The following is a 19036-nucleotide window of genomic DNA, read 5'->3' on the forward strand; positions in this document are numbered from 1 at the left end:
TCTTTTTTTTTCTGTTTTAACCTAAGGTTATGAGTGACCTTGGTGTTGAGGTGTGTTTCTTGGGTACAGAGAACAGACATATCTTGTTCTCTAATTTGATCTGATAGCCTATACCTTTCATTGAGGATTGAGGCCATTAATATTTAGAGTTCTTAATGAGCAGTTTATAAATTTTGTTATTTTGATGTTTGCTGTTGTGGTGTGGTTCACACTTACTTCTTTTGACTAACAGTTTAGAGTATTTATTTTGTGTCTTCCATGAGTGTAGTTAACTTTTTTTTTTCAGACTGAAGTTTTCTGTAGGGCTCTATTAGTAGACAGAAATTGCTTAAATTTGTTGTGATCGTGAAATTTTTTTCTTCTTCATGGATTGTGATTGATAGTTTTATTTATATGTGGCCATTTAGAGTTTGCAGAACTGACGTTCAGCCTCTTTTGCATTTTAGAGTTTCCACTGAAATGTCAGGTGACTTATATGACTTTTGATGTTGGGTGTTGCTTGGTACAGATTGCTGGTCTTATCTTTGCTGGATTCCATTCTTCTGTTGCTGCTGCCCAATCTGGGTTCTAGCCAAATGTGATGACTGTGAGTTCCTTGGGTTCGAGCTTGGTGTGGGAGTGTAAGGTCCTGGATAGTTCGCTATTCCACAGGTAGGTGGAGAGCCACAAAAGACTGGACATCAGCCAGAAGGAAACACTAAAGGGGACTTCCTGGGAGAACTAGGAGAATCTGTGCCTTCCCCAAGAGGCCAGTCCCTGGTGAATGACGGTAGGTTGCTAAGCAGGGCTCCCGTGGGCAGGCTGCAGCAGGACAAAGTACATAGTTTCAAAACTTGTAATTCAAGTACTATTTCAGAAATTCAGTTATTTGGATGATCAACAGATAATAATAAAAAAAAAAGAAGCATAAAATGACAATGGTGGAATGAAGGTGAGAATACAAATGAGGTTTCATGACTCAGTGCTGCTGTATAAATTAACATTGTTCATAATAGAACATTAAGGGAAATCATCTACAATTCAGTTAAATTTCTAAATGTTCAACAGTCTGGAGGTTTGGAGATGAGGGGTAGATGTTGTGGACTCTGGATGGAGTTGAGGATTTGTGTGTGCTATCACCTATTGTCTTCAGCTGTCTTTGGTTCATCTCCCCTCTGTGTGTTCATGCAGGGCACCACTGACACATGATGAGGTGTGCCCACTTTGACAAGATAACCTTTCAGCATCACTTTATGCAGCCCTTCCTATTGTTACTGAGGTAGACTTGGAGAAATTATTGTGTTAACAAAAGAAAACTGTACCCATTTTATTTTAAGTTTCTCCACGTTTTTTTGGAGTGAATGCAGAAAAGGTAGCTTATAGAAGTTGTTATTCTTTATTCTTTCCCTCAGAATTCCCTATAAGTCAATAATCTAGAGATGAAGACAAATTTAAGTATATACATTGATCAAAATGTAGAAAATGAATACTTAATATTTGTGATTTTTCACAAAATGGCAGCAAACACTGAATGCTTAATAACCATATATGCATGAGAAAATATTTAGGAAGAATTTTTAATGTCTGAAAAAGTTGGTATCTACACTATAGAAGATGATCAATAGCTAAACAAGAAGAAGAGCATAGAGAAATGGCAGTAGTGGAATCCAGTTGAGGGCACACAGGCTTTGTGTTATGAATCTTCTAGTGTTGGTGTATAAATTAATATTTTTTTGTAGTAAAGCATTAGGGGAAATAATCTACAATTAACATGAGTGATTTTCATACCATTCCTACTCTTAGAAAATTTTCTTTTTTAAATTAAATGTCAATTTTTAAATAATAAACTAATGAAACAGGAAATTACCACAAATCATATAGTCTACTTTCTTAAGACAGATTTTATGAGAGTCTTTTATATTAAAATAATCAATAATAATTTAGAAATATAATTATGGGATATTTTTATTCTTCTTTAGAAAAATGGTCTCTTTTTTTTCATTTTCTTCTTTCTTCCTACACCTATTTTCCCATAACCAATACATCTCAGAGAACCTTCTCTTGCTCCTTTAGATTCACTATCTTTTATCTGTTTTAGGCAGAGAATGAGTTGATTTCAGCTGATATAATTTCATGTCATGAAGTAAAGCTGTTTAAGATCAATGTCTAATTCATGGATAATTTCATAAATGATTTGTATTTTGGTATAATCTAAATATGTAGTAGCATTCTCTTGTGGACTTTTCCAATTAATATAAATCATTGCTTTGTGACAATAAATAGGTTGTAGGACTAGTAAAATAACTTTCTTATGAATGTTGGAAATGCTGTCACAGTAGGCTCTAGGGCAGTTCCCTTTACCTTCCCAATTCCATCCTGTGAACTTCTCATTAAAGGATGTGTGTCATCAGTGAAAACTTCAAGGTGTTATTGGACACAGCCTGGCTATGAAGTTTTCAAGAAAAGATGTTGCCTCTATTTTGGAAAAGAAAGTAACCCTGTGGTATCTGGCAAAGCCACCATTTCTGATGGAGCATTTCCCATGCCCCTAAACAAATGGTATGATGCCCAGAACTCAGAAGGCCAGAACTCTCTTCCCAGTCTCTGCAAGCTGAATATACTCATTTAAGAATATTCTATGTCAAATCAAAACAACAAGCATTTAAGTGCAGAGATATTTGAAGTGAAATGAATACTCTGTGTCTTCTGAAAATGCTTGGCAATATTAGAAGGCTTCGAAATGGACTCGGCTAAATACTACTAAGTAGCTAAAACAAAATTTATTTTTTGTGAATATTTTTTTTTAAAAAAAACGAGGCAGGTTTACTATGTGGATTCTGTATTTGAACCATTATAAGTTTAGCTTTATGGTGGTGGTATAATATAAAAGAATGAGCAAGACGAGTTTTAATTTCACATGTTCTCATTTATAGCCATTATTTAAATACCTAGTGATCTAAGTCTCTGCAACTTTCTTAAATCTCTCAGTTGCCTCTTTGTCCCATTGTGAGGTACTAATGATATATGTCTGTGTGAGAATGAGATTACAACAGGCAAAAGCTTCCAGTTCCTATGGGAGGACCCCAACAACTAATGAGTGCTGTTAACGGCTGTTGTCATGTTGCTGGTGAATTCTTTGTGGCATCCATGAGTTCTACATTCCAAGGCAAGAATGCGCTACATCAGATAAAGACAAAAGAGAGCCAGCAAAGAGGACCCCAGCCCCAGCTTGATGTTGTGGGGAGCTATGAAAGACTGTGGGACATCTACTTCAGAGTCATCCTGGCCCCAGGGCAGAGGATCTGGGTGTTATCCATCAACTGTCACTTACACTCTGACAGGTGCTCTTGGGGACACTAGTTCTTACATCTTACAGTTTCACAATCATGGGTAGAGTTGTCTTGTACAGATATAGGGTTTCTGGTAGTGCGGTGCAGAAGGCAGCAGTTGGAAGTCAGCCAGAAATCTTGAAAATGGCATAGCTGAGGGACCCATTTGTGTTTGTTGATGTGGCAACGAGAAATGCATTTGATCAAGATGAGCTCACTGCATTTATATTTTATATTTTAATGTAAGTGTCTGTATTCTGAATGTGAGCATTCAGTGTTTTGTTTTGTTTAAGACTGAATCATTGAGATATAAGTGTGGATAATTTCAGGAGAAATGGCTTGCATAACAGCCACTTGCAGACTATTTATAAAAAAAACTTACCCAACATGCTTTGAAATTATTGTGGTCACTTATATTATTTAATTATAATTTTGAACACAAAAACAGAGGTTTGCATACTGATGTCTGTTTCTGGGCTCTGGGAAGCCAAGACTTCTCTCTCAATGTATTATGTACATGGCAATCAGAAACTATGTCTAAAGTAATGTAACCATTGCATACTGAGGATCCCTTAGTACCTCCTTCCAGTGAGAGGAAGAAACCATCCCACCACCCCTTGGCGTGGACAGAGGAGGTGTTCTACCATCTTCTAATTTAATTATGGGATGTGGTTTCTAGACACACATCTGTCTAGATCTGCTTTCTGTATTTTGTTTTGTTTATAATTACTTTATAATTATAGTAATTAAGCAACCATGCAGGTCATTAGTAATAATTTTATAAAGCTTAAGATGGTGCATTACATAAGAGCTAAATGGTTTGTTGTTAAAGTTCACTTTTGAGAAATTGTGGTAGCTGTTGGAAAGCATTATGAACTTGAAGGTATGTATGAGAGAGAGAAGGTTTTTCTCTTCTAGAATTGGGTATTTTCAGATAACTGCTACCTCAGGGAAGCTCTGCAGCTATCTCAGAAGCTCCATGGCTATACCATCATTTACATGTGTGTCACAAGGATGTCCATGTACACATACATTCTTTTAGCCACAGTTTAGACACACACATACACAGTCACTTGTTGCTCATAGCCAGTAGTAAGAAGCAAAGTCCACTGTTCCTTTAAAACTCTGAAATTTGCCTTGTAATTTTAATTTTAAAGACTGGGAAATTATTAGAACCACAATGTCATGAAACTATTATTAGAAAACACTAATTATTCAGCTACTAAAGCTATATATAATTAAGGTCAATAAAGGAGATCCCTTTATTACTTTCCAAAGCATGGGCTGTTGTTTATCTATAGCCTAGAAATATTTAGATACATGAAAAAGCAGTTGCAGGCTGCAATATGAAAGAAATAGTATCTCATTTTTATACTGATAGCACTAATTGATAAGGGCAGCTGTCTTAGCAAATATGTCCTAACAATAGCAAGAAGCACATTGCTGACTAATAGGTATCTTAGTTGAATAGAAGAAAGAATTTGGAAAGGGATAAGAGGCTAATTATATTGCAAACCTCCTTTCCAATATTAAATTAGACGATGGTAATAGTGTTGTAGTCTGCATAAAGGAAGGAGAAGCTACTGTATGTTGGGCATTTGGGGGCACGTGTTTAAGACTGTGATCTGGAAAAGAGGTTACAACATGCCGTCTTTTCCTACCCTTTCTTCTGTCTTGCAGGCTATGGATAAAGCCACAAAGAAAGTTAGCATGGACCAACTAAAGATCATTTCAATTGGATAAGGGCAACAGAGTAAACTTGTGCCTTCGATTTCTTCCCCCTACAGGATGAGGGTACTGGAGGACATGAATTTTCCATCCATCATGACATTTCATGCCCTCGGGCAAAGCCAATAGTTATGTCCAGAGAAAGCCCTGAAGCAATGGATGTTGGCCTAGTGGGTATCCATACTGTGAAAGACCTGGCCACAGTTGCCTTACATACCACCCCTACTGGTAACAGTGTTAAAGAGGAGATCACATGCTTGCTTTCTCTATGTGGTCATTCATACAATAGGTTACAACTACCTTTAAAGGTGGTAGGAAAAATACCTTTGCATGGTTTTCACCTTCACATTCCAAGGCTTTTTGATACCCTTTGAGTATTTCTAGTCATGACAAAGAAGTTAAGCAGTATTTATTTTCAATAAATATTCTATATAATTTTGCTTTAACATTAAAATTATCATGATGTTTTGTAGGCTTTACATCCCATTTTATATATGTTATAATTTTACATATGAAATTTTCCTTACTTTAAAATTGAGCAGCATGTTTTTTTTTTCAATAATTTTGTGTAAGATTTCTTTTAGCTGGAGTCATTGTGCAAATATTTTTTTAACTGATGGTTTAAAAAGATATTTCTACAGAAGTTTTTGTTGTTACTGCTGCTTAAAGGTCAAAGACAGGTGATTTAATCAATATGGCCACATGGAGGAAAAATATAGAGGGCTCTGATGGGCCCAGGTCTGACTTTGCAGTACTAAGTGAGCTTTAAATGAAATAGAAAAACAAAAACAAACAAACAAAAAACTGAAAGAAACAAAACCAAAAACCAACAAAAGAAACAAATAAAAGCAGAGGGGAGGAGGTTCACATGACTAGACAATCTTGGTGCAGACATTCCCTGGGTGTTGTTTCAATTCTGGTTCCACAGGATGGTCTAAGAAGTTCCTATTGCTTGAGGGGGCAGACTTGTTCTCAGGTCATGATTGTTCCAGCCCTAGGGTATCCAGCCTTGCCCTCCTGGATAATTATGCTCACCTGGAGGTTGGTCCTGCCCTTCTGTTTAGGTTCATGATGGTGGACTGAAGACACAGTAGCAGGAATAGCTCCAAGCTCCATCTTGAGCCTCAAGCAGGAGACAGAGAGAGCTCAAGGCAGTTTTGAATTTAATTCTAACCTTCTTGTTTGTCCTGGACGATGAAGTAAGATCTCATGGTTCATTCACTCAACACTTATACATTTGTCTCATGTCAATAATTGTCTTGGATACTAAGAAAATAATGTTTTCTTTGCCCTTAAAATGTTTAAATCTTAAAATCATTTAAATACAACTATGTGCCAATTCTTTACTTCATAATCTTCTACCAGTAGGGACCATAGACATCGGACACTTTCATACTCTTTTTCTGCATCAGTTACAGTTGTAGCTCTGAGATTTCAGGCAGCTTAGATCCTTATCTAATTTGGCTTTCCTTCTTCTTTCTAGTCTATTTGCATTGACATAATAAAATACCTGAAGCTGAGAACTTTAAAGACAAGTGATTTATTAGCAAATCACTGGGGAAATTTTGGAGCATGGTATGAGCAGCTATTCAGTTCTTGTGGCTCTGTCACAACATGGCTGAGGAGGGAAGTGGCCATATGCTGAAGAGATGAACCACATGGCAAGGGCTCTCTATAGAACAGCCCAGTCTCATGAGAACAATCTAATTATGTCACTCTTTCAAAAGCTCTTACTTACTGTCACTCTATATTTTGATTCAGGAGATACTAAGATTTGACAGGGAAATATTTTTTTTCTTTCTACACATTCAAACTATTAATACTTTTGTGTAAGTAATTTAGTGATATGTGATTTCCATATAAGTCTCAAAATGCTTTGCCAATCTTTTTGTTCAGAAAATTGTTGTAGAAAATGTAAAAATTAAATTTTGATTGTCCTATTATTAGTAGAAAAATATTATGGAGTTGGGTTTTTAATCCAGTGAAGAACTGGATGATATAAATTAAGTTAGTATTTGAGTGAATATTTCCTTTAATAATTCTCCAATATTTATTTAAATAATGATAGTGAATTATTACAGTTATAAATATAAGTGTTGCTTCCACTACAGTGCAGGAATGTGAAATCGGTCACCTTCCCTTATAACTCTGCATTAGATGGATGTAAGCCTAAATGGGGGAAGAGCTCTCTATACATCACAATTTCTTAAGCTGTAAGTTGTCAAAAGGAACAGAGCTGTTAAGCTGACAGTATATTTGACTTTACTTGTATTTCAGAAGGCCCACGATACAGATCAATCACATATAATCAATTCTGGCATCATCATTATTATCTATTGCAAAAATAGCCTACATGGAAGGATAACTTGCCTGTGCAAATTTTGTAGTGAGTTGCCATTGAGATATGGCATGAGGTTAAAATATTTTGGAAAAGAATATGTGATAATAAAATTGTACATTTATTCAGATTATAAAATATTAAAAAGGTAGTTGGATATTATGTTGTTTAAATTTTAATCATCGTCTATTTTGAATGAAGTTTCTTCTGAGCTGTTGCCTAATTTCCTTTATAAAGTAGACAATGGCTTTTCACAATGTTTTTTTATGACTGGATATGCATGGGTAGATCTACAGTTGAAGGGATGGTAAAAGCTCACATTCCCCTTTTTCTGAATTAACCATTGAATTTATTTTCAGTATAATACTTAAAGGATATTTTATCTCATAAAAATTAACATCTGTGATACTTTTCACTAATAAAAATATATGTTTTTCATCTTATTTCTTAAAATGAATAGTGGCTCTTCCCAGGGATGTTGGATAGTATGTCTGACACCCTAACCCAACAGGATAACATGTGACTTTTTGTCTCTTTTTCTAGTTAATTTTATCTATGAAAATAGTTCATGTATTATTCATTTATATTTCAGTGGCCCATTGGCTCCTCTTATTCTTACACTGTCTAACATGTCTTTTAAAAGCTTTATAATTGAATGAAGTATAAATATTCATTTCTTCTGAATGAAGGTGGGGATTAATAAGGTTTAAAAAAAGGCATTTCTTTCTTAGGAAAATAGTAACAACCCTACTCCCCAAGAAGGTTCAGCTACAGCAATGTGGAGTGTGTTTAAGAACAATGCCTTTGGTGTAGCCCAGAGGATTCCAACTTTTTCTGGGCTTCAGTATCTACAGAATAGCTAACAAATCTGCTAAACTAGAATTCGGGATCCTAGGCATAGGTAGTATTCATCTATGCTAGCACAGTGAGGTTGAGGTCAAGCCCAATCTAGAGTAAGGAATCAGGATATTTTCTTCTAACCTTAGATTCCTACCCACCACAGAGTACAGTTGATGATTCAGTGCTGAAATCCATGGCCCTTGCTTGCCATACGAGTCATCCATTGTGTACCTCTACTCTTAAAAGTATCACACCCCAGGTCTTAGACAGTGGTTGTGCTCTTCCTTTATTCCTCCATTTGTCCACTTAACATCTGTGAGTTATTTAGTTTTGGATTCCAAATCTCACACATTATTCTGCTTTACCCGTTTTTCTTTCTATCTCTCAAAGCTAGTGTTTCTCTTGCTTCACAGGTTACTCATGGATCAGTCATGATTTTGTAGCTCAAACATGCTGTTAGATCTTTTATTTGTTCATCCTTAAATGAAGTCAGAACTGGCTGGTGACATACCCCTTGACTTATAAGGGTGTGACCAGGTTACCTGAGAAATACTTCTTAAGTACAGTGTAATGTTGCTATTTTATCCCCATAACTGGGACTCTAAGGTCCAGGCCACTAAATAATTTTCCAGGGCTATGGAGTCCATCTCCAGTGGTCCAAGACTCCAAATGGCAATGTACATTGCATTGAACACTGAATAAAATAGACTTAGGTTTGTGTACGCCCTTATGGGCCAATAAGCCAGAGAAGGGGAATGTATTCTAATAGTTTTGTTATAAACTCTATTAACATCTAACATACTGCACTTTGTAGAAAGCACTGGATGATGGGAAGACAAGAGACACTGTTGTTGGGATTCCACTACTTAAGAGAAAGAAGTGAGGTAGTCTTTCTGAGCATGTGGCTTTAAAATTCCTTTAAGACTTCTAACAATTTTCAGAGAAAAATGTACAAGATTGAAGCAGAAATTCTTAAGATTTGTACCATCACCTACTTTTAGAAAACATGCACTTGAAATTTGATGATGAATCACACAGGTTAACATTTTTGTATTCATTCAGATTAAGTGTATGTCTGTATTTTGAGGCATGCATCCTTAGAAAATGTGTGTTGTTGTTCTACTTTTAAATTAACATTGGGAAATTCCTAAAACAATTCAACCCTAATATCCTGAGGTTCTGAGCACTAGCTACACGAATTTGTCAGGGCAAAGTCAAGAGGCCAATGAGTAGTCATTTACCATTTCTCAGAATCTCTTTATACTTTCATTAATTTTTCAGGATAACCAGCAACCTTTATGTCACAGACAAACAGGTTCCAGGGCATTAGATGACTTATCTGAAGTGCAACTGAGATTCTCCATACCCTATTTCTCATGTTTACTCAAAGCCATATCCAGCCCACATCTGAGACAACTTTACTTAGAGCTCTTGGTTCCAAAGAGTCAACTTGCAAATGTACATTGATATTTTCTCTTAGACTCAGAACTACAGATGCATTGTTCTCTAGCTTCCTTCATGATGCAAAGGCTCAATAAAAACTCTGTGTGTCTGCCTCCCTTTATTAGGGCATTTTCTCTTCCATGATTCTCCAGTGTCAGTATGCAGTGAGTTGGAGCTGTGGGTGGAAGTGCAGCAATTAGTTTTGCTTCAGGTAGAATGCTGACATCAGTGGTAATGAGATTAAAATCTTCTACTCAGCTGTTGTTTGAATATTCTGTTGTGTTCTCATCCAACTCTTTTAACTAATTGGAGTGACTTAACCATGTAATTATTTTCAAATGTTTACAATTATTTTAGATAAATATAAATGGATGTTTGCCTGCTTGTGAACAACAAAAGGAATAATTTAGTACCATGGCCAAAATAGTTGAACCTTCCTAAATTAGTATTGGGTAGAAACAAAATATATTAGTGGAATTCAAAGGTAACAAATGGTCATTTTTAATACTGAAATGAATATTATTTTCAGTTCTATCAGAATAGAGTAGTAGAATTTCTCCAAGGTCTTTTTCCTTATAAATGAAAATCTCTAAATAATACAACAAACAGGAGAAATCTCTGAAAAATGGAAAGGGGAGGATGGTTGTTAGGGTTCTTGAGAGAGGAAGAGCTGTACAGAGGTAACTCCCATGAATTTTCCCATTATTCTTCTTGTATTTTGAGTAGGGTATTGCAACTGTATCTCGTCCAGGGGTTCTAGTAGATGCAGAAAGGCAAAATGCTCTAAGATCTCTCTAGACAGCCACAGCAAGTGTTTAGCAGTATCTTCTAAACATCACTGGACAATTACAGCTTATAGCTCCATACTCACAGTGTGCTGGCAGGAGCATTATCCCCTGACCTTAGACATTAGCACCATTATGTCTTGTCTTGTATGTGTCTTCAATAGAGGAATAATTAGAAACACTGTATGAGACAGTGGACATCACAATGCTATAGGTTAGGCTAGAAACAAACAAAAAGAATATTAAATTAGCAAATTAAGATATGTAGAAGTCTTAAAAAGAAAGAATAGGTTATAAATTGTTATATATCAGAAAAATACTAAAAGTGTAAATGAGCCGTGGAAACTGAATGGGTGGAGTAATCCATTTTTAAAAGTTGGAATTCTAATGTTTTCCAACTTCAAACCTTACATAAAAGTTTAGTCAAGACATAAGACCTAAGTGAAAGAATTAAAATATAAGGATAGTAACTTAAGAATAGACTTTTTATACTAGGTAATGTTTTTTTTAGTAAGGCATTAAATCAAAAAAATAAGCAAACACATTGGACTTAATTAAAATTGAAAACAAATTGTGTTTCAAGTCACATCATAAAGAAAATAACAAATGAGTAGCAGAGTTGGGAAAACATTTGCAAATGACACATTTGATAAGGAAGTAGAACAATAACGTGTTCTTTGTGGTCACAACTAATATCCAATAAGTCAGTTTTGAAATATGCAAAGAATCAGAATATATATTTCTCCAAACAAGTTAGTTGGGTGGCTGAGAACTACACTGACAGGTACTGAGCATAATTCATCAGGCAAATGTAAAATGAAACGACAGTGACATGTCAATTTCTCCAGTCAGGATATCTATTATCAAAAAGACAAGTCATATCATCTACAATCTATAAGAGAAACTACAACCTTCACACATAAGAAGAACACAAAATGCTACATTCACCTCAGAAAGTATTGTAGCAGTTTCTCACATTGTTAATCATAGGATTGTAATATGAACCCCACAAATTATATATATATTTGTGTGTGTGTGTGTGTGTGTATGTATATATACACATACACATATATATATACATATATATGGTGTAATAGTATACACTCACATAAACCTTGTGCATATCTCTGAATAGCATCACCATTCATATTAGCATTCAAATTGAAACAATGAAGTGTACATTGACAGATGAATAAATATAATCATAAAATAGAAAATTACCCATTCATAAAAGTGTGGCTCACTGGATCATGCTACAACAGGAATCAATGTTGAAAATCTTAGTCTGTATTATTTTAAAAAAAAACTAGTCATAAATGAATATATATTGTATGATTCTATTTATGTGAAATGTCTGTAATAGACAAATCTAGGAGCAGTAAGCAAATTATTGGTTGCCTAGGGCTGACAAGGTGCTGAGCAAGAGAAATGGGGAGTGAATACTAATGGGTATGTCTTTCTAGGGAAAGATGAATATGTTCAAACATTGATTGTGGTGATGGTTGAACAAGTCTGTGAATATATAAAACCCACTGAATTGTGCACTTTAAATGGGCCAGTTTTATAGTGTGTGAATCAATAAAACAACTAAAATATAAATTGTCTCAATATCCCAATTAAAATATTCCGACATACTGGGTAAAATATGTGCTATGATGGTTTGCTGTCTGCATGAAATTCATGTCCGAAATAGCACAAGTAGTTTAAAAGGATAAAGATGGAAAGGGTTATACTGTGCAAACATTGATTTTTGAGAAGGGAGTTGTTGTTATACTGATATGATAAAATAGACTCAAAAGTAAATAAAATTAGTAAAGGCAACAAGTATGTTAAACACTAGCAAGAAGGTCAGCCATTAGAAAGGAATCACTGTAAATAGGATGCACCCATTGAATAATAGCAAAAGTGCACAAATCCAAATGGAATATTATGCCCCCAATTTAATTTATTTAAATTTTGTTGATTCATGACTGCATCTACTTATATGATAAATTAAAACCTGTATGTCTAAATTAACTCTAACCCCTCAAAGACCTCTGTCATTTAACCATCAGAACACATCACTGTATTGGCTATTGAACTATGCGTGTGTTTATATTATATACATAGTTCTTAATACTTTAATGCCACATTTATGTTCCAAAGCAACACTTTTGAAGTGAATATTAATGAGAAAAATGTCTTTACAAAGGAATAGTATCATATTTAGAAATAAAGAAAACTATATTTGGGAACAGTAGACTGCCTGTTGGCATTATTCACACAGTAGAGGTACACTTTCCAATTCTCTCCCTGACCTTTCCAAGTAAAAAACGTTGAAGTTTGAATTTGCCTTCCCCAAAGAAGACTGATGCAATGATCAGATTATCAGCTTATTTTTTCTACATGAATCACATCATATACAGACTTCATTTACTCAAATAATCTCACTCCATGTAATTAATCCCAGCTTGCAGGTGGTAGCTGTCATACACTGCTCCTTGTAATTCTAGCTGTCTCAAGACTCAGTCAGCAAAGAGGTTCGTTACGGAAGAGGAGAAAGCCCATGAACCCACAAGCTCCTTCTACCTTATCCCTTTCTTTGTCATCTAATAGTGGCTGAGTATTTTCTCTTTGCTGAGAAACCCGTTTCATATCTATCACACACTCAATGCCCTGGGACATAACTTACCTGCGTTAAGCATTGCCTGTTAGCCTTTGCCTGCACAGTGAGAACATCGTTCCCTTTATACTTTCTACCTACATGCTCTTTTGTATTGTCTGAATTTTCTTGTATGTTTTATAACCATAATTCCCACACAGTTTTCCTTAGTGACATATGCAAATGGTTTTAGGGATGACTTTTGAACCTTTTACAATAGATTCTTTTTTAGAATTTAAATTAACTTGTATAATTTCTAAAGATATGAGTCACAAAGAGTTTGGAAATTCCCAGAAGGACAAGTCAAAGCTAAAATTTGGAGCTTTTCCTGTATATATGTGTGTATGAATATACATATATACGAGAGATTGATCTAAATATAAAATCATTTGAAGGGCATATATATCATTTAGGAATTGAAGCTCTAATGTTCTTAATAGTTAATATTTTACATGTGGACTTTGACTAGACAAAGGTTTCTTGAACAAGAGAGGACAAGACCTTTATTGTTCTATAGACATTCTTGTTTAGACATTCTTTTATTAAACACTTGATTTCATAGGTGTGGCTAGCTAAGATTAAGGTTCACACACAGAGAGATTAGGGGAGTTGTAAAATAGGATCAGATCCTGAGCTAGAAATTGCAGTCACAGCCCATAGTCAAGTCATATAAGTCAAGTGGTGCCTCCCACAGGAAGAAGAGCCTTCCCCAATGATTCAGAGGGATGGAAATAGGAAAGATGTAAAAAAATGTAAGTGTTACAACTTATTTTACAAATGATTATATCTTAGCCTTATTATTGTAGACTAGAACTCCTCTATGTCTGAACACAGCACCTTTCTGAGATAGACTTCCTGAGAACAGCATTCTGCAACTCTTTTTTCTCCAGTGTCTCAGAGTTGCTCACATTGTCCCCTCCTATGCTACTGCCCACTCTAGGAAATGTTAATTGATTTCTAGTGAGTGTCAACACTCACACACACTAGTACTAATTCCACAGTCACTGATTTCAAAGCTTCATATAGCAGTGAACCAACTAATAAATATATCAAATTTTAAATTGTCTTTTTCTTACTTCTAATTCTCTTTGCATAAATACATCTTACTTAAAATTTGACCTTATCAATCTATAAGCAACCTCAGAAACTATTTTCAAAGAGTAAAGTGTGATTTATTTGTATCCATTTAGTGCAGTGGGAACCATAATGGATGGGCTGTCAGATTCAAATGAAGGTTCATTGCTTTATGGTAATGTTAGTAATAAAAACAATATTAAAGCTGAATGATGCCTGTACCCTGAGAATCTTATATTGTAGCACATAGACATACAGGGTGAATGTGTAGCATGCGTACAGCTATAACTCATGTTGAATTATCTATAATGAATTGTACTTAAAGTAATGATATTTAGAAGCATTTGGTCAGGTTGACTTTGATGTTGGTGACCACTTTAGACTATAATTTCACCTTTTTTCTAAATGCCTTGACCTTTGAGAAAGATTAGTTCATTCATAGATTTTCTTATGTTTATGTCCAAGAACCTTGATAAGTGTTGATAAATATTTTTGAAATACTTGCTAGGAGCTCATATGTATACTAACACATTTTTATCATCATGGAGTTATTTTTAAAACAGATGTTGAACACAGTGTTAGATTCTAGGGCCCAGTACTGGAAATGTATATTTTAACTTTTAATGCATTTCAGGTTTCTCCAAGGTGGTTCAGTGTTCCATAGACTCCTCCTTTGCTTTTCTAGTCAGGGAGACATAGCATAAACACTGATGTTATTATTCACCCAGGTTATCAGCTCCAGCTCAAATAACATGAGAATGAGAAAGGACTACTGCAGCATGTTCAACATATGAAACTCTTCCCATGAGCTGCTTGGAAATGGCACATCAAAAAGCACCATTTGATGAAGAAAAATATGCTCTTAAAGATAACTTCTAATGCCTTCTATGTCATAGCTTCAACTGCATTCCTCATGTTCTGAACAGTTTCAGAGAGCAAAAACCATATGAGACATATACCAAGAAAATATTCTAATGAGGATTACCATTCTGAGTGAAACAAGTAAATAAACCAGGAAGACTTGTCTTGATCTTTTTTTTTTATTATTATTATTTTAAATTAACTCTAGAAGTCCTTCACCCTAATCGGCAGTTTACTGATTTAACAGGAAGCATGTTACTGTGCTGCCATCTGGACATACTGAATAGAACCTTTGCCTGTGGATGAGGGAGAGCATAATGATTAGATAGATGTTTTGGCAGAAATCCCCCTTTTTTTAGTGTCTAGGGATTCAAGATGTAAAACCAATGGCTGTCATTTTGAACCATCTGCTCTTTTCACGAGCTCCTCTATATGGAATGAGATTAGGAAATGGGGCATCCTCAAGCATCACTTTGTTGTAGTGATAACATTTTTTCATTTTGTCAGACTATGTAAATGGAACAGAGTCTCTTTACTGGAACCTGTCACACACTGCATGGAGCTTGCTTTTTATTTACTTGTGCACATAGGAGAGGAGGTGAGTGATTTTACAGTAGGAAGGAATATGTACCTACAAAACAGTAACATTCACTAGGCAGTGCAAAGGTAACAGGAAGGGAAGAAAGAATCACGCATCGCTGTCAGCTAGAATATACGGGTCGTTGTTTGCCATCATTGACCATGTTTCTGTTGTTTGAAATCAGTGCTAAATTACTTTGAGTGTGTGATCCTCCTAAGTTTAAAGAAAAGTTTGAATTTCACTAAACCTTACCCTAGGTTCCTCCCTCTGGGATGTCTTGGCTTCCTGGGTGGTTTCTATCCAACCTCACTCATCCCTTCCAGAACAGGGAATTTTAGAAAATAGTCTTTCTCTGGATCAGCTGCTTATCACAGTCCTCCAGGCCCCCTGTCAGAGGATTAACTAGACTTTGTGTTGATGCTCTTTTTCCTTGCTTTGAGCAAAACTTGGAAACATTCGGTACAGTATATATTGTCCTGACTTTCTGTGTTTAGTCCTTGGCCTGCCTCATTCCTCCTGGATCAGAGGACCCGATGGCTGAGACAGAATCAGATTGGGTGGAAGGCCTTTATCCTGCATGGGAAGAACAGAATTCTGCTTCATTCCCTTCTTCCCTCTAGTGTTCCATATCTAGTTTCCAGTATTCAGAACCCCAGCATGCCCCCTCCTCCTCTGCACAAACAGCTGGCATGAAGCTGAGACACATTAGTGCTTCCAGTGGAAGAAATGCCATGTAAGCGTCTAGAAAGTAGACATACTGAGAGCAAATATAACAACTTTCATGGATAGTGTCCCTCCAAATGGGCTGCCTTTAGATCTAGAATAAGCTCATGTTTCAGTAAGGCTAAAACTAACAGAGACTAGTACACGCACGTGCTAGAGTAGCTAACACTTAAAAGCACTGAGAGCATCAAATGCTGTTACCACCAACCGAAAAGTACACATGGAGGGACCCATGGCTCCAGCTGCATATGTAGCAGAGGATGGCCTTATCTGACACCAATGGGAGGGGAGGCCCTTGGTCCTATGGAGGCTCAATGCCCCAGTGAAGGTGAATGTAAAGAAGTAAGGCAGGAGTGGGTGGGTAGTTGGGGAACACCCTCATAGAAGCAGGGGGATGGAGGATAGGATAGGAGGTTTGCAGAGGAGAAACTGAGAAGGGGCTAACATTTGAAATGTAAATAAATAAAATAACTCATTAAAAAATAAAAAATAAAGGTAAGATCCACAAAAAATTGAAAGAAACAAATAATGAAAGAAAGAAAAGAAGGAAGGAAAGAAGGAAGGAAGAAAGAAATAAAGAAAGGAAGGAATGAAGAAAGAAAGAGAATGCACAGAGGTGGCTCAGCCACACAAGACACTTGTCAGCAAGACTGAAGACTGAAGTCAACCCACCATTCCCCGGTAGTGGAAGGAAAGAACCCATTCCTGTTCTTTGTCCTTTGATCTCCATAGGCACACTGGATTATGAACATGTGATTATGTGCATATTAATTCTTTCTGGGTAAGTGTCTCCCTCTGTTTCTGTCTCTCTCTGTCTCTCTGTGTCTCTGTCTCTCTGTCTCTCTTACACACATACACATGACAAATATTAAATAAGAAAATAAATAAATGGATGTAATAAAGAATGTGTAGAATCTGGTCTCTATCGGAATGACTCAGCTCTTTGGTAAAGTAGTTTGTCAGTTGCTCTTAAAATTTAAACTTTCCTTCCAAGATGACTGTAGAGTGATATTGAACTATAAAGATTAATGTACTGCTTCATTACATTTTACTTAATTTCCCGCAACAGCAATATTTTTTAGAAGTGCTTATAGATAGCACATTATCAGTGTTCTGATTTCTATTTCATGTTTCTCTTTATTGGCAAAGAAACTTTCATTTTCATTCCTCCAACTCGAGTGCAACAGGTGTGGGCTCCGACCAGATATCCTAACACTTTGGAGGCTCAGACACTAGAATCAATGACTTGAGGCCAGCCTGGGCTACATAGCAAGTTCAAAGCCAACCCTGAATTATCTGAGAATCATCCTGTTCCCAATCAAACCAAGCCAAAATAAGTAACAATGATAAGCTAAGTTAAAGTTTGTCTGCCAGGGTTTCAACACTGGTGTTCAATAGAGAGGAAAACACCCATTTGTGAAAGTATGCTCCATGTTTCTCTTTGACAGCTGTCATATGTATAGATGCCACAATCTTGTCTCACCTCCTCTTTAACCTTCTGGTCAAGATACATGATTTGCCAGTGTGATTGATTGCCCCCTCAGCACAGTGCTCTGGGGAGTCTGTTTGCTTCCTATATTAGTAGTTGGCACCATTACATGGCTGGGTAGTAATCTATAGTGGGGTAGGACCTTTTTCAACTTTCACTCACTAAAGGGCATCCAGGTTGGTTCTAGTTTGGGACTCTTCTCAGATAGCAACTTACCCTACTTATCTGTGTACAGATGTTTGTGCTAGCGTTGATATTTGCTGAGTTAAGTATTTGGGAGCACAATTGTGGGTAGGTGGGTGTGGTGGTTATGTAATTATGGGAGGAATGTTTATCAGTGTCACTATGACATTTCATACTCCAGCCTGGAGTGCACAGCAGTTTGAGTGCAGGGTCTCTGCATCCTCGGCAGCATTAGATGTGAGCATGGAGACTCACCTCAGTCTTCCTGATGGGTACACATTTATATTTTTCCTAATGGCTAATGATTTAATGAGCCATCACTGCTCTGTCCTCAGTGAAGTGTTTCTCCTCACCTTTTGCCATTTTGTTATTAGACTGACTTACGTTTTTAATTTTTGCCGTTTATTTTTGAGATTTTCAAACACATTTCTAGCTGTTAGTGCCTTGTTGGCATGCAGTTTAAAAATGTTTTCTTATGGATGATGATTTGCATTTCCATCCCTTTACCTTGGTATTTCACAGAAAAAAAAAAACAAACCTACTTCCAGTTTTGGTAAGTTCTCTTTTTCTTTCCCAGCGCGTGGCTTTTGTGACATCTCTATGCCTGCTGCTTATTCCTAGATGTCCAGAGTTTTGTTTTTATGTCGGTGGTACATTTTGAGTTAACTTTTGACAGGATGTAAAGCTCAGGCTGAGGTTCATTTTTTACATGCAGAAGTCCAAAGCCCCCAGTACTATTGTTTGAAAAGTTCAACTTCCCTTGATTTACAGTTTTGGCTGCTTTATGACTCTGCTTTGATATATTCTTGTGGGTCTCTTTCTGAATCCCCCACTCTTTCTGTTTCATGGAGATTACATATCCTTCCATCACAACCACAGTCTTAGCACACACACACACACACACACTATATGTATATTATTTGTTTTCTGTATATATTGCCAGTCAGGATAACCCACATTAAAAATTACAGACATAATTCATGATAGGCTGCTAGTATTATCATCCTGTCAGTTGAACAGACAACCCATTTTTTTTTTTTTTT

General features: G+C 36.2%; 1 protein-coding gene and 1 long non-coding RNA gene across 13 annotated transcripts in view; both read left to right on the top strand.

The window, feature by feature from the left end:
* Macrod2 (mono-ADP ribosylhydrolase 2) overlaps window positions 1–19036 on the top strand; it is a 1944357-nt gene that overhangs the window by 457676 nt on the left and 1467645 nt on the right. The gene's annotated exons all lie outside the window — the stretch shown is intronic.
* On the top strand, window positions 3152–15187 carry LOC116091030. The gene is made up of 2 exons (XR_004118902.1): window positions 3152–3320; window positions 14886–15187. It is a non-coding gene; the product is annotated as an uncharacterized LOC116091030 (long non-coding RNA).

The sequence above is a fragment of the Mastomys coucha genome, unplaced genomic scaffold, assembly GCF_008632895.1.
Source record: "Mastomys coucha isolate ucsf_1 unplaced genomic scaffold, UCSF_Mcou_1 pScaffold15, whole genome shotgun sequence".
NCBI lineage: Eukaryota > Metazoa > Chordata > Mammalia > Rodentia > Muridae > Mastomys > Mastomys coucha.